This window comes from Pimephales promelas, chromosome 18, assembly GCF_988280905.1.
Source record: "Pimephales promelas chromosome 18, fPimPro1.hap1.1, whole genome shotgun sequence".
NCBI classification, from domain to species: domain Eukaryota; kingdom Metazoa; phylum Chordata; class Actinopteri; order Cypriniformes; family Leuciscidae; genus Pimephales; species Pimephales promelas.
The window spans coordinates 9,542,472-9,558,666 of NC_142786.1; the positions used below are offsets into that span (position 1 = coordinate 9,542,472).

Sequence of the window (16,195 nt, forward strand, 5' to 3'; positions counted from 1 at the left end):
ATTGTAACAATTGTAAGTAATAATCATAATAAAATTCCCTACACCACTATTTGGCCTTTTTACCATTACAGTGTACATGATTCCGTGGTATATTTGGTTTACTGTTTGAGTATGGTGCCAATTTTATTGTTACCACCAAATATTTTACATATTCTTGAAGATATCTTTAGGTCTGGTTTGAGACCCAACCTTAGGTTATCCAATCTCTAAGGTCTCGGTCTCGACTTGGACTCGATTGTCTTTGGTCTCGGTCTCGACTCGGACTCGACCCTCTATGGTCTCGGTCTCGACTCGGACTCGAGTGAGCTGGTCTCGACCACAACACTGCCACCCACATTGAGCTGACCAATCGTAGCACGTTCTAGCTACAACCAATCACGTTAGGCTTTACACTCGGGGCGGGAACTGAATCTGATTCATTTAGAGGATATTTGCACCCTTGAAATGGAGCTGTAAACTATGGGCGCTTCATTCAAATTGAGCTGTTTGTATGGTTAATTATGATCACCATCCTAAGCACAACACCCTCTACACCGGAATCAAGTGGCGAGACAGCGCGTCAGAAGCAAATAGCCCATTATCTTCTTGACTGCCTTGGCAGTTTCAAATAATGTAAAACTAACATGTTTATAATGTTAACACATTTTGCCCATGACATTTTCTTACCTGCAGATATATGACATGTCTAATCTTCCTTCTTGACTAGTGCTGGCTACATGCATAATTCATAATTGGTGATGATGTAGGCTATACACTGGATGTACACAGAAGATGTAACAGCATGTGGGCAGTGGGGTTTTCAGTGGATCATGAAAAAATAAATTTTTGCATTCATTTTGGATGCTGTAAGTAACTTTTACAATCAAATATTATTAAGTCTGATTCATATGAAATATTAATCGTGTGATCAAGTGTTTTAACGGATAAATAAAAGTAAATAGCTTGTCTGCAGGGCATTTCACTTTTAAATGCAAGATGCATGTTTAATGTACTATAGATCATTAGATCCACGGACCTGCTGCGCATTTAAAACTTGACTGAAGAAGTGGGAAAAGCTGTTGGGACAGTAATTTCACCTATATTACACAAACTTGCATATTTATCACGAGGTTGAATCCAATTATTCATTAGTCAGCAACTTATTGATGCTTTTTGTTTTATCATGAATAATGTGACGCTTCCATAATGTGTTGTTCCCATAACAGAGATGTACGCTCTGTTTCTCTTGCATTTTGCATTGCAAGGTTCATAAAAATGTGTCTTGGCTTCCCACTGCGCAATGTGACGTTAGAGTGACGTCTTTTCTATGTAATTTTTGGACGTCCAATTTCAGTCCACTGAAGGGGTTGTTTTGTAACGGCAGGCGACGTCTTTTGCACGTCTAATATTGACGTCGGTGGGACCAAATGTGGTCGTTTGTGGACGTCTTTTCAACATCAAATTTAGTATCTTCTATAACTTCTATAACTGTAGTCCCATGTTTCAAAAAGGTAGAGAACATTTTTAAAGGATGTTATCTGTACCATGTATTTATATTTATGCATTTGACACATGCTTTTATCCACAGTGACTTACATTGCACTTTTACATTCCTGCTTTCCCTGGGAATCAAACCCATGATCTAAGCATTGCATTAGGTGGCTGTTTCACAAGTGCCAATGCTCTACTGTTTGAGCTACAATTAATCATGTACATTTCCTGCACCTGTAATAGACGTCCAAACGAAGTCCAAAAAAATGACCCAGTTCAACGGTCAAGTGTTGAACGTCAACATGACGTCCAAATTGGGCCATGGTTGGACGTCCAAATAGTGGACCTAGTTTGGACGTCGAATAGATGTCCAGAATTAGTCATGGACCAACGGACCCAATATAGACATGATCTGCACGTCTATCCGACGTCCAGTGTTTAGTGGGTTGTTACACAGTCTAATGGCGCTTTCCCACTACACAGTACCAGCTCGACTCAACTCGGCTCGGCTCGCCTTTGTTTGTGTAACACTGTGTAAAAGTTGTAACTGTACCTGCTTTCGGATACTTTTTTTTTTTTTTATCACCACCGGCGAGGTTCTAAGCAAGCTAAGGCGAGCTAAAATGTGCTAAAATACTGTATGTAATACTAAAATGTGACGTGAAAACAATGCTGCCTGCTGATTTGTCAGAGAGAATTGTCATCAATTCCAGAATAACCCTGCCATTTTTAAATAGTTTGGCCAGAGATAGTTTCTAAACTTACTACTATTATTATGGCAACTCGGAAGAATATGCCATGATCAAACGAGGAGGTGCAGACTTTCCTTTGCTTGGTTGCCGAAGAGAGGATCCAGCAAGCCTCGCACCCCACCTATGACGGCACTGCGCTCATGATGTGTTGGATTTAACAGTAGAGATGTCAATAAATTATAGCCATTTCATTCTTAAACCACGTACAGTTGGAAAACGGAATAAAACTCTAGTGTTTGAGCAATCAAACACACATCTCCTACCCATATTGCTCCGTGTCAACGGTCGCTTTGGCCAGGTGGTATTTATAGCATACAGTAGGAAGAGCATTATGCTTTAGAGAGCATTTGATTGGACAGAAGATGAAGTCTACGGTGATGTCATAAAAATCTGTGATCCATTTTAGAGGAAGAGAGAGGCATTCATCGTCTTGAAAAATAATCACTTTAAAAGTAATTCCAAGGATTCCGTTCCCCTGTGCCATTGTCATTATAGTTGTAGTGTGGACTCAATTTAGAATGTTTATTTATATCTATATCTTATCTTTATCGGTACAGTTATTGTCCTTGTAATCCTTGCTTTTCATGCAGTGACAATGAGCATGGGCCGAAGGTCTGAAAAGTCTGTGACATATCTAAAACTGCTTTCAAGAAAGAATACTGTTTCAACATCCAGTTTTGAGGACTATTCATTAACAGCTAAGCTTTTAAAAACTCATGGTGACAAAGTATGCACTCATGGTGCGCTCAATATTTGAACAATTCATAAACTGTGAATCACTGTCTGGCCAACTAAGATTTCACTTTGGAGATAAGGGTTAGACAAAAATAAATAGCACCATCAGTATGACTCATGCGATCGATAGAAAAGTGATTAATATGACTCATGTATTATATTCCAACCAAGTCTTGTGAAGCCACACAGTAGCTTTGTTTGATGAAATTTATTATAACCTGAAAATCTGGACATCCACACTGGCTCACAAACGAGTCTTTCCAATAAATCTGTTGATTGAGTTCACCAAAAACTGAATGGTCTGAATGGTTTGTTAATGAATCGAGTACAACTCACAGACTTACTATGTAACTTTGCCTTTAAATTGGATTCCCACACAAAACTATGAGTTGTGCTTGACGCAATTAGATAAAAATAGATACAAATTTTGGGTTCCACAGAAAGTTATACATGGTTTGGAATGACATGAGGGTGAATAAATAATGACAGAATTATCATATCCTTAAAAAGACGACATAGAAGCTAACTCTGCTGATGTGCCTTTATAATTATTTATATGCATTCCTCCTTATTTTTCTACACACAAGTAAGCTTCAACAATTATTATTTTGAGTTACAATGAATTAGGAATCGTTATGTGCTTCACAGTAGGTGAAAACCCTCAGGAGACCACATGCTGAAAAAATCAAAGATAAGGCACGTCTTGTAATCGGCCGCCATAGCGTGTTGCAGCTGATACGTCTGTCCCATGAGAATCTCGCGAGGCAGATACATTTGATAGGTTGCATGATAAAAAAAAAAAACAAACCAAAACAACGCTACTTCCCAAGGTTCGTGTCAAGTCCCACTGACTTGTGTTGCTTGGCAAGGCATGCTTTTAGCGGAGATGATTAGGAAGTTTGAAGTGACAGCCACCCGATCTATCTGCTCTTCAACTTCCCTATTTATATAGCCATTCATATTCATGAAGGATGAAGCGCCAGTGCATTTAACGTTATTGCAAAGATGAACTTCACCCTGGCTGGCAGCTGACGGGGAGAGATTACTCTGGCCGACTGACAGTCAAGTGGCAGGCTAGCGTGCTAAATCAGAGTACGGACAGCGTCCACGAAAGCGAGGCTCATCTACAGACTTGTAAAAACGCCTCTTCACTTCACTTTGGGCATTAAGTGGATTGTTTGCCAGATAATACATCTCATACAGAAGTATACACCCGAGCAGGCCCGTTAAAGTAGCGGAGAGAGACGCGCCGCCCGATACCCCTTTAATGGGCTTTGCTGCTTGACGTGCACGCTGTACTGCGGTAAAACTTGCGATGATGGTAATGTTCTTACGTGTGTTAAGCTTGAGTGTGTGTGAGAAATGTACTCTTCACAAGCAAGAAGGCAGTTAACCTTTAAACAGATGGATAATTCCAAACAGCACTGTAAAATTAATAGACTCTAAACATTGCCGCTCAAAGCAGCCAGCCATGTCATCCCGAGCATTCATACATCATTCCAAGCAAGCATCTGTCTGTGACAGTTATGGGACGTGTGCTTTTGAGGAATAAAAATTGCTAACGGTGAAAATGTTTATGAATCTCAAGTACATGCCGGGCATACCTGAATGTGAATAAGGCCATCGCGGCGCTGAGAGATGCTCCGTAATGGGGAACGCCGGGAAGAGCTCTCAAAACACAGCACAGGGATGACTCTGTGGAGGTGGAAGAGGGCGATTCCTTAGCCAGAAATTAAAAAAAAGGTTCATATGCATACAAAAATACACTTATGTCACATGTAGCATTAGATACAAATATCAAAACAAGTGGCATCAGCAATCAAGGTTTGCAATTCAGAAAGAAACAGCTCATAAGCCTCTTTCGCTTAAAGGGTTAGTTCGCCCATTTAAGACATGAAGTTGTATGCAATCCTTACCAGCACTATAGTGCATACACACTGACCCACTCTGTTGTGACCCCCCTGGTCAGAGTTCTGACCGCTGGAAGTTTTTCAATGAAGTACTCCCGGCTATTTTCCGGGGCCACAAAACTGTGCGTTTTTACGTGAAAAAATTATTTGCGTTTCAAAGCTTGATTAATTTACAACACAAAAAACACGCCGGGCAAAATTCATACCTCAGTTTTAATGCGGCACTATTTTCTATCCATTTCTATCAATCCGCGCCGCCGCAACGTCAACAGTGCGCACGTTACGATCAGCTGTTCCATAGTTTGACAATCGATTGACTACTAGGTAAAAAGTATTAAATTAACAATGGTGTGAACTTGTAAATTCCCGGGCTGTGACCACAAGGATGTTCCGGGATCAAAGTTCAGATTCCATCGTTTTCATGTTTCCTATGAGACAGCTTTGGCTGGTTGCCATGGGAGCTAAAATATCCCGAATAAAGGATTTTCGTGTGTGTGCTCACTTCAGCGAAGACGATTACATCCCCAACCAAGGAGGAAAAGGAAAAAAAATATATTTTAAAGAGTTTTGCTGTTTGCTACCAGTACCACGGGTAAGCTAACTTTATGATCCCATGTCTAAACTGTACGGTAAACAAGCTGAAGGGACATTTGGTGTCAAGACAGTAATACAATTATTAATTTATTAATAATTGTATTACTGTCCACTCAGTAGTATAATAATAATAATAATAATAAAGCAGTCAGATAGACTAGGCCTATTATATAGCCAACTGGTCAAAACAACGTTAAATTCTTAAATAAAAAACTACAAGCAACGTGAGCGATCACACACTTACTCAGTCGACATCTGACCGTCAGTCCAGCTGGTTTGGGTCGCTTTTTCCAATTGAGTTTAGGTACGTAGAAGAACGTCTCCAGGTTTAGCATTGCAGGGAAAATGTCATTGGATGTAGCCTAGCTAATGCAGACAGCGGGCCTCCTCGTCAATCGATAGGTTAGTTCGGTATACTCCGGTTCATTTATCACTTCAGGTATCCCTTTCGTTGTGCTAAAATTACTTTCATCATCTGATCCGTCTGACATTGTGCTAAAATTCGTTTCATCATCATAAGTTTCGCAGTCAGACATGTTGTCAGCGAGTCGCGCGCTATCAACAGCTGATCGTAACGTGCGCACTGTTGACGTTGCGGCGGCGCGGATTGATAGAAATGGATAGAAAATAGTGCCGCATTAAAACTGAGGTATGAATTTTGCCCGGCGTGTTTTTTGTGTGGTAAATTAATCAAGCTTTGAAACGCAAATCATTTTTTCACGTAAAAACGCACAGTTTTGTGGCCCCGGAAAAAAGCCGGGAGTACTTCATTGAAAAACTTCCAGCGGTCAGAACTCTGACCAGGGGGGTCACAACAGAGTGGGTCAGTGTGTATGCACTATTATATAGTACTGGTAAGGATTGCATACAACTTCATGTCTTAAATGGGCGAACTAACCCTTTAAGAATCAGAGTTCATTGGCCGCTCAATGTTTGTGATTCACTAAAAAGAACAGGCTCAGGTATGTGTGTCATGTATCGGACCATTTGAAAGCACAACTTCCTTTTCTAAAACCTGGTCACGAGCACATGGTGTGAGAAGAAGGTAAGATTATTTGCTTGAGTAATCTTATTTGATATGACATAAACCGTACAGTACATAATTTTTATTTATTTATTTTGTTTTTATTCTGCATGTTCAGAAATTCAGTTTTGCTTTTCCTTGACTCAGGGCAACATTGTGCAATAAGGGGTCCTTGCCAAAGATGCCAAAGATAACACTTTACAATAAGGTTCATTAGTTAACATTAGTTAACTTCATTAGTTAACATGTACAATATGTGAACAATACTTCTTCAGCATTTATTAATCTTAGTTAATATTAATTCCAACATTTACTAATACGTTATTGAAATCAAAGGTTGTATTAGACTGTGAACTAACATGAACGCACAATGAACAGCTGTATTTGTATTAACTAACATTAACAAAGATTAATAAACAACACTGTAACTAATGCATTGCTGATCGCTAGTTCATGTTAGTTAATGCATTTACTAATGTTAACTAATGAACCTTATTGTAAAGTGTTACCAATATTATTATTACACATGTACAATATGCTCTAAATATAGTTAATTAAGATTTGTGATTTTGTATATTCTTATGATATGTGAATTAATCATTTTTTCTATGATTCTTTACCATTGTAACGAAAAAACTATTTTTGGGTGGGTTCAAAATATTTTTTATCATTACATTTACATTTAGTCATTTGCCAGACACTTTTATCCGAAGCGACTTACAACTGAGGACTAAACCAATCGAGTCATCGTGAAGAGGCGAAAACAACGCAAGAAGTGCTTAAAATACAAAGTTCAGACACTGCACTGGGTAGCCAGATAAGCAAGGATTTAAAATAAACATTTTTTATTATTTTTATCATCAATAAAACGCTCCCAAATGAACCAAGAAATCGTGTGGAATCATTTTTATCATGTACTATCAAAATGTGTGCAGTAGTGGGTTGAATGTGCTATAATTCTTTAAAATAAATGCCACTTGGTTTAATATTTACTGATGCTTCTTTGTGTTTTTAACGAGAGCCATGCTCCAAAATTTAGTGCAAATCTTTCCCTTAAAGCTGTTATCGCAGCAAAGAGAAATGAATTCCCATGATTTCAACAGGGACACACGGGTGTAGTCTTCGATTGTCCACATTCTTTTGCCCACATAATGGAGTTCAAATTAATAGGATACTGAAAAACATAGCAGCGACATTGAACATCCACAGAGGAGAATTATCTTAGGCACCATAAACCTTTATGACTATCCCAAGCTGATGTGAGCTGCCTAAAGCATCACTTCAATCCCAGCTTGTCCAAGTAAATTCCACTCAGCACCACTAGCGTGGCATTAGCCCATTCCCCGTGAAGCTAACTACCGTTTAACAGATGGACTCCATACACTGCGTCAAACACAACCCCGGGCCAATTTAGTAAGTTAAAGTAATCAATGAGCTCCGTTGGCCCAACATGCAGGATTTCCCCATCGGTTCGGCCTTGTCAACCCCACTGCGGTCAGAGCAGGACCCCCAGCTGCCCCAATAAGCCCCTCGGCCTGCCTAATCTTGTTATTACAGCTAAGATAAGGATTAACGCCTCTGCAGGGGAGGCAGCCGCCAATATGACCTCTGATATGCATAATGCATGGATGGACTGATGGATGAGGCCTGTGAAATACCTACAGAGCAGTACAGCTGCATATATTAGCACTGAGCTGGAAAACAGGAATAGTATCTTTGACCTTTGATCGATTGTGCATAGATGCAACTTGAAAGGTAATGTACTGTTCGTAAAAAGCAGGACTCTGGTTTCTTGCGAAGACATGACTCAAGTACAATTGAGTTTGATTGTCGGTAATAGAATTATGGATCACTCATGATGGCTCACAATAGTGCACCGGAGTGGTTGCTTTTCTGCCTCAATTCTCACTGAGCTTCCACCAGGGGTCAAGTTTTTGTTGGCAAGCTTCGCTCTGTTAGAACCTTCTGGTAGATATCGTAACTAAATCTCCCTTATGAAAAATAAGTTTATTCAAGTGTGCTATTATTAGTATACTTATTTTAAACTAATAATACATTGCACTTAAGTATACTTGACTTCTACTGACTGAAAAGTCTAAGTATATTTGGCCTATACTTGTACTTCATCTTTTGATCAAGATAGGCTACCTAAAATTATAATTATATATTTTAAGTTGGCTTGTAGTTGTGTTTATACTTTTGATTGAGTAGCCTATTAAATACTTTTTTCAAATTGTTTTACACATAGGAACATAGCAGTACTTAAAGTGAAAAATTATATATATATATATATACACACACACACACAACTGTAAGTATGATGTTGTTCACTTAAAAAAAAGTATACTTGCAGTATAAAACAAGTAGTTTACTGAGAGTATACTTACTTTAAAAAAATGTATTAGTAAAAGTAAGAAAATACAAATAAGTGAACTACTGTCCAAAAATTGGACCAAGTTAGTCCCAAGTATAAAAATCAGTGCACTTAGAAGTATAATTCTAGTAATTAGATATTAGTTATTAGATATTAGCGCTTGTCAGCAAAAAAATATTTCCCCATTGATGGCCATTCAAAATTTCCCATGTATTCTGATGAAAAATGTTGTACAACCTGTCACTCACAGCAATAGCAAACCACAATGATTTAATCAATTATCGGTGAACAAAATCAAGTCCCTCCCTAAATTTGTTCTTGTTTGAGAAGCTGTGTCATTGGATATGCATCACAATAAAAAAAAGAAAAGACTATCACAACTTCTGTATTAAATCTACTTTTAATTAAAATATACACTAAATGTAGTATAAACGTTTGCTGTTCTAAAAGTGCTGATGTTTGGTCCAACAGCGTTGATATAATGGTGGAGGATTTTTTGACTCATTCTGCATTTTACACCAGTAGGTGGCACCAAGTGACATTTTCTATGAATGAGTCATCAGATATTCATTCCATTTATTCAAAACATTGAGTCATTCAAAAAAAAAAAAAAAAAGTGAGAGTCAGTAAATCACTCATTTATGCAGATCCGAATTCAGCAACTGATCTAAAGAAAAATAGCCCAAGTAACTACAAACTTTCCACAGAACCCTGAGAACTCTCTTCCGGCCCTTCTTTGAAAAATACCATACCTCACATCGTAAATGTTTTACCAGTGTCTATATATATATTAGAGAGCTCATAACAGTCTGAAATAGATGTTTGCTTGTTTTTTGGACAGCCTTCAATGTTAGCTGCTAGAGAAGCACTTGGAAACTGTGGTATTTTTTTGTGGTGGCATCAGTCAATCACCACTGTTATGATGTCACTTTTTAGCTCAGGTGACTACAACCTGGCAGCAGAACTGAGCAAGGATGGATGACTTCAAATCGCTTACCGAGCAAGTGCTGTAAAGATGATTAGGAATGCTAATGGTTAGCTTTTTAGTAACATGGCATTACAGGCTTTCATGGTTCCATTAACCCCAATTTCAGCATTTCTCATTTAGAGAGCATATTTGAAAACAATGTCAGTTTATAAAAAAATAAGTGAAGAAAAAAAAAAGAATCAGATGTGGTTGACATTCGAAACTCTGACTTGTCAGATGGTGAACTATGTTCAAGCCGTGTTAGAAGAAGTGCACAGGGTTTTTTTTTTTTTTTTTTTTCCTGAAGGAGAAGCAGAAATAAGGAAGACCACTACAGCTCTCTGGATACATTTCTTCCCCTCTCTGTCTCTCCTTGCCTCCCCCCCACCCCAGTGTCCCCTGTTCTCCGTGGACCACTGACAGCATGCCTGCACAGAAATGCGGTGTTACCTTCAAATTATGCAGGAGCGACTCGTGCTCGTCCGTGGGTTGGCTGCACGCCGCTCGACATGTGTCAGAGCCGCCACGTCTCCGCTGAGCTAATGATGCTACACCGGACAGCCCACTGTCCTTCTGAGCGTGCATGTGTGTGAGCCCAGACGTGACATCGTCAGTAGAGACCCTCCATCTGATTAAAACAAAACAAAACCAAACCAGAAAAAGCAGGCGGGGGAAAAACACACTGCACAGACGCGTGTCAGGTTAAGCTGGCGATGGGGTGGACATGCTCGCGTTGTTTGTAAAGGTGGGAAGGTGGATGGTGTGGAACACATTTTTGAGTGTCTGACTTGCAAACACACTGAGGGACAAACACACTGGACATCTTTTAAGGCATGGCACGGGTAAACTTTTCTGGATTTTGTCCAAAAAAAAAGAAGACTGGACTGAATACAGGACTTTTTGGTAACACTTTAGAATAACAATAACACAAATGAAGGTTTTGAGAAAAATCCTCAATCAGCACATTATGCAATAACTGTAGTAATCCATTCGACCCCAATGGATGGATCCATTTCTTCTGAGGTGAAAGGATAGGTATTTGTCAGAAAAAATTACAATATTTTAAACTTTTCAAACTATAGACTATCGCTTCAGACCAACTGTAATAAGTTGTTTTTCAAATAAAGGTTTCTGAATAAGTGATATTAGATTGTGTGTATGTATTTTTGTTGTACTTACCCTGTAACTACATGGAACAAAAGGGTTAACAAGCACTTACCCTGTAACTACATTGAACAATAGTATATTTCCCAGTATAAAAAAATGCATTATATTTGCCTTGCCTTGAAACAGCCCAAACTTAAATCTGCAATTTGGCTAATTTTAAAAAAAGCCTACAGTATGTATTGGTACACAATTATTACAAAAATGTACACAGTGTATGCCAAATTGCACCCCATAAATGATATCGATAATAAAAGATCATACTAATAGAATAAATTCCTCTTAGTTATATAATACTTACAGTATAAATATATATTTTTTAATTCTCCTGGTTGTTGCCCCTTTATTCCCCAAACTTTACATATTGTTCCCTTATACTTACATGCAAGTACTTCATACGTACACTATAATTACTGAAAGTTGTAAATTCGTCTTAATTCACATTTGGCTTAGCCCCGCCCCCCTTAGTTACTGTTGCTACATCCGTCAAACTTCATCTGCGCTCTGCATGGCTTATTCTGTGACAGCTCTTCCTGCTGAAATGTTATCAAACTTTTATGTAGCAGCAAATAAAGTGTCCGATAGAAGTAGGCAAAAGGGTCTGCAATATGCGTTCGAAGCTATATTCAAGACATACAAACGCAAGAAACAAAAAGGCATGCAAAAGCATAACGTTACCGCTCACAATCGGTAACGTACTAATCGAGACGGAGGCTGGGACTAACAATGTCAGGGAGCAACACTGTTCATGCAAAGCTGGGTAGGTCTCTATTCACTTCTAGAATCGTTTTTACAAAGCAAACGGGCTAACGTTACAGGAGTATGACGTTGTATTTATTAGCAGCGTGTGCTAGCGTATCAACAACCGGTATGAGAACTGAAATCATAACCAAAAACTTTATAAAACGGTCTAACTAGTATAACTTCACACTCACAGTAATGTTAGAAGTAAAAAAAGATGTGCTTGTTGATCTTTGCGGGGTTTAGCTGACTGAGGACGTCCACACAGTTTAATCCAAAGACAACACTTGTCAGGATTTCACTCCTCCCACTCGTTCACTCACTCCTCCCACTCATCCACTCATCCCCTGAGTTTTAATCACCATCACCGGCGAGATCTCCTTCATGATGCTGGAGGAGTCCACTGCTGTGCTCATTCTGGAAAGCCTTTGGATGGTCCAACATCAACCCTTCATCGACTGGAAATCTTGGCAGGTCCTTCGCTGGGGAGAAGACTGCTCGCATTCCTGTCTAGCTTTAGTTGAGAAGGTGCAGAAAGCCCCCTCTTCATCTTCAGTGGGAAAGTCAGAGTTTCCCATGTGTTCCACGCCCATTGAGAGTCCGGAGGTCCATCACCAGGTGGAGATTCCTGCTAAGAATAGGGTATTCCAGGAGGTGTTTAGCAAGCAGTTGGCAACCAAACTACCACCTCACCAACCATGGGACTGCACTATCGACCTGCTACCTATCTAAAGGCCGCATCTATCCTCTGTCCATCCCGGAGCAGAAGGCCATGGACGAGTATGTGGAGGAGGCTCTTCAACAGGAGTTCATTCAACCATCTACATCCCCTGCCACTGCCAGCTTCTTTTTCGTGGCTTAAAAGGATGGAGGCTTGAGGCCGTGCATTGATTATTGTCATCTCAACTCTCAAACTGTGAAGTTTAGTTATCCCCTTCCTCTGGTCCCAGCAGCATTGGAGCGGCTGCGTGGAGCCCGCATCTTTTCTTAGTTCGATTTACCCAGTGCGTACATCTTGGAAAGACGGCCTTTGTCATGCCCTCAGGTCACTATGAGTATCAAGGCATGCCCTTTGGACTGTCCAATGCCCCAGCTGTCTTCCAGGGTTACATGAACAAGGTCTTCCAAGAGTATCTCAACAGATTTGTGGTTATCTATATCAACGACGTTCTCATCTACTTCTCATCTCTTGCTGAGCATCAGCGCCATGTCACTCTAGTTTTGGAGAAACTGAGAGCTCATAAACTGTACCTGAAACTGGAGGAATGTGAGTTTCACACCACCACTGTGCAATTTCTGGGCTACATCATAGACCAACATGGAGTGCAGATGGACCAGAGGAAGGTGGAAACTATCCGGAACTGGCCTCTGCCCTCAACTGTGAAGGATCTTCAACGGTTTCTCGGATTCGCCAATTAAAAGGTTCATCAATAACCACAGTCATATCATTTCTCCTTTGACCTCGTCTCTAAAGGGCCAGCCTGTCTCTGTTCTTATCTCCTGAAGCCATCTTAGCCTTTCAACAACTTAAAGAAGACTTCCTGACTGCTCCCATTCTGGTTCTTCCTTACCTAGATATACCGTTTGTTGTTGAGGTGGACGCATTCTCTACAAGAGTTGGAGCAGTTCTATAACAGCGGCAGGGTGATCCTCCCAAACTTCATCCATGTGTCTTCTACTCTAAGAAGCTGTCCCCGGCAGAGCGGAACTATGATATTGGGAATCGAGTGTTGCTTGCCATCAAGCTTGGATTAGAGGAATGGAGGCATTGGCTGGAGGGAGCTAATCCCCAGTTTAAAGTTATAACCAATCATCGCAATAAATGGAATACCTCAGAGAGGCGAAAAGGCTGAATCCCCATCAGGCTCGATGGGCTCTCTTCTTTACCCACTTTGATTTTACTGTGTCATACCGACCTGGAAGCAAGAATTGCAAAGCAGATGCTCTCTCTCGTCTTCAGAGAGATTCACTACCAGAACGTATCCTCCCTCCAGCCATGATTATCAGCCCCATCCTCTGGGACATCGACGAGCAGATCACTGTTCACCATCTTTTCATGTGTCACTGTTAAAGCCCTTCATTGAACCTGTCACTTCTTCTCCCACAGAAACCGTCCCAGAGGACATACCTCCTCCTCCGGTTCCAGTCGAGCAAGAGCCCATCTACCATGTCCGCACCATCATGGACTCACGGTAACAAGGTCCTCAGCTGGAAAATCTGATTGACTGGGGGGATTATGGTACAGAGGAACGGTCGTAGGTTCCTCGCGATGAAATCCTGAATCCAGAACTCCTCACTCAGTTTCACGTCGACCATCCTGATTGCCCCGCTCCCAAGGGTCACCGTCATGGTAGACCTCGTCGCTGTCTTCGTCCCTCGTCTCAGGCTTCTTGGAGGAGGGGGGTACTGTCAGGATTTCACCAGCTTCACTCACTCCTCCCACTCATTCACAGTCCCCTGACTTTGAATCACCATCACCTCATCAATTCACCTCCCTATACATTCAACTCCTCTTCACACACTTATTGTCTGGTCTCGTCTCTACGTGACACTACAGAGTATCAAATAATTTAACTTACCGCATCCTACTGTCCCACGCACACCCACATGCTCTCTGTTTATCCAGTTTATCTTTGGAATCAACAATGGCCACAGACAAGGTATACATGATTTTATGAAAATGTAGTTATGAAACTGTTGAGTACGTTCGACCTAACGCAATTGTAATGCTTGCCGAAAAGCAAGTCAAATTTGTAGTTTTCTTAGGTCTCATTCACACTACAGAAACCCGACCCGATCTGGCAATTTTCAGGACCCCAAAGCGGGGATATAAGTGCATTTCACCATGTCATAACTTAATGAAACGATTTTGAAAACATTATTTTAAGGTAAAAATTCGTACTTAGTGAGTGTTGCTTTAATGCTGTAAACCAAATTGAGTTCATTCAAAATAGCTGTTTGGAGAGAGACAAATAGACTACACTACCATTTAAAAGTTTGGGGTCGGTAAGCAAAATACAGTAAAAAAAAAAAATACTGTAAAATAAAATAGCATTACAATTTAAACATTTTTCTATTTTTAATATATTTTAAAATAGAATTTTATCCTGTGACGGTAAAGCTGAATTTTCAGCAGCCTTTTCTCCTGTCTATAAGCTGATTTTGTGCAGTTGGAAAATAGCACCTTCACACATTGAACACGTAGTTGATATAATTTGTGTACAGTTAATTTGACTAAATCAAAGGTGCAAACATTACAAGTCATTTCAGAAATAGTAATACCCTGTCATTTGTCTTTCATTTTTTGTTGATGAATACTGTGTGGTAAAGTAAAGGGGAAAAAAACACTTTACACTTTCTGTACCTGTACAATGCAAAGATAAACAAATGCGTTCAGCCAGTCTAAAGCCTTTGAGAGGAAACTCAGCTGAATCTCAAAAAACAATCACAGAAATGCAACAACAAAGTCGGTTACTTTTTCCTCAGCTGCTCGGACCGTCAGGGAGTAAGACTACACATTTTTCACCAACGGATAATGGCATGGAAGCATATTTGTGCTCATTAATTCACACAGATCTTTCTCGTTCCCTGCCTTCTTTATCTTACTCACTCGCTGACTTTTCCCTACATCAATTTAATCTGAAATTGCATACAAATCCCACCGCAACATTTGCAGAAGCTGGTGTCTCACAAAGCAGTCTAGCAAAGACTCAAAATTCAATCATTCACTGTCGAGTGAATAGCAAAAAACAGCTGCATATAGACATAATAGTAGGTAATAAATTGTAAGAATTTCTAAACTTTTAAATATAAACTCTACAACAGAAAGAAAACATTCTTCATGAAGGCTTGGATACTTCAGACTATAAATGTAAGAATGAAACTCTCTCTTCTTCACTCAAATTGTGTTTTCTGTCAGCATTTGACATTTTTCCTTTCAAACGCTGAATTTACTGTTTATATACAATGTGCTGTGTTTCTATGACTGTCCAAAGCACATGAATACGGGTAAGCAATTGGTTGTCCAAAGCGAAACGTCTAGCTTTAAATATTCAAACACAGCATCATTTCATCCTATACAAATTTGGGACCGCAATACAGGGTTAACACTGTAAAAGTGGAGCCAACATAATCCCAGGTAAAAAGCAGTGCTATCCCCGCTTCTAAAATACAAGTGTGAAATGTTCCTTTACACAGGGTTAAAAGCAGTGTGTAACGCCCTATAATCACTATGATAAATCCAATTTAAAAGTAAGTTAAGTCATTTCAGAGTGGCTCCAAAGAAAATTACTTAAGTACTGTTAGAATTAAGACTTTTACTCAAGTCGTACTGGAATTGGTGACTTGTAAACTTGTAGAGGAGTCATTTTTGCTCTAAGGTAACAGTACTTTTACTCAAGTATGGTTTTCAGGTACTCTTTACACCTCTGGATATGAACGACAAACGTGTACGCAGGAAAAAAG

The 16,195-nt window shown here is 39.8% G+C and overlaps 1 long non-coding RNA gene across 2 annotated transcripts in view; it reads right to left on the minus strand.

Annotated features, from left to right (window-relative positions):
• LOC148970908 (uncharacterized) overlaps positions 1–15,731 on the minus strand; it is a 70,770-nt gene extending 55,039 nt beyond the window's left edge. For both annotated transcript variants that reach the window (XR_016147386.1, XR_016147385.1), the window contains exons 1-2: positions 10,277–15,731; positions 4,562–4,652 (exon numbers count right to left, since the gene is read on the minus strand). This is a non-coding gene — a long non-coding RNA (uncharacterized LOC148970908). The remainder of the gene's footprint in view (positions 1–4,561; positions 4,653–10,276) is intronic.
• Between the last annotated feature and the right edge of the window lie 464 nt (positions 15,732–16,195).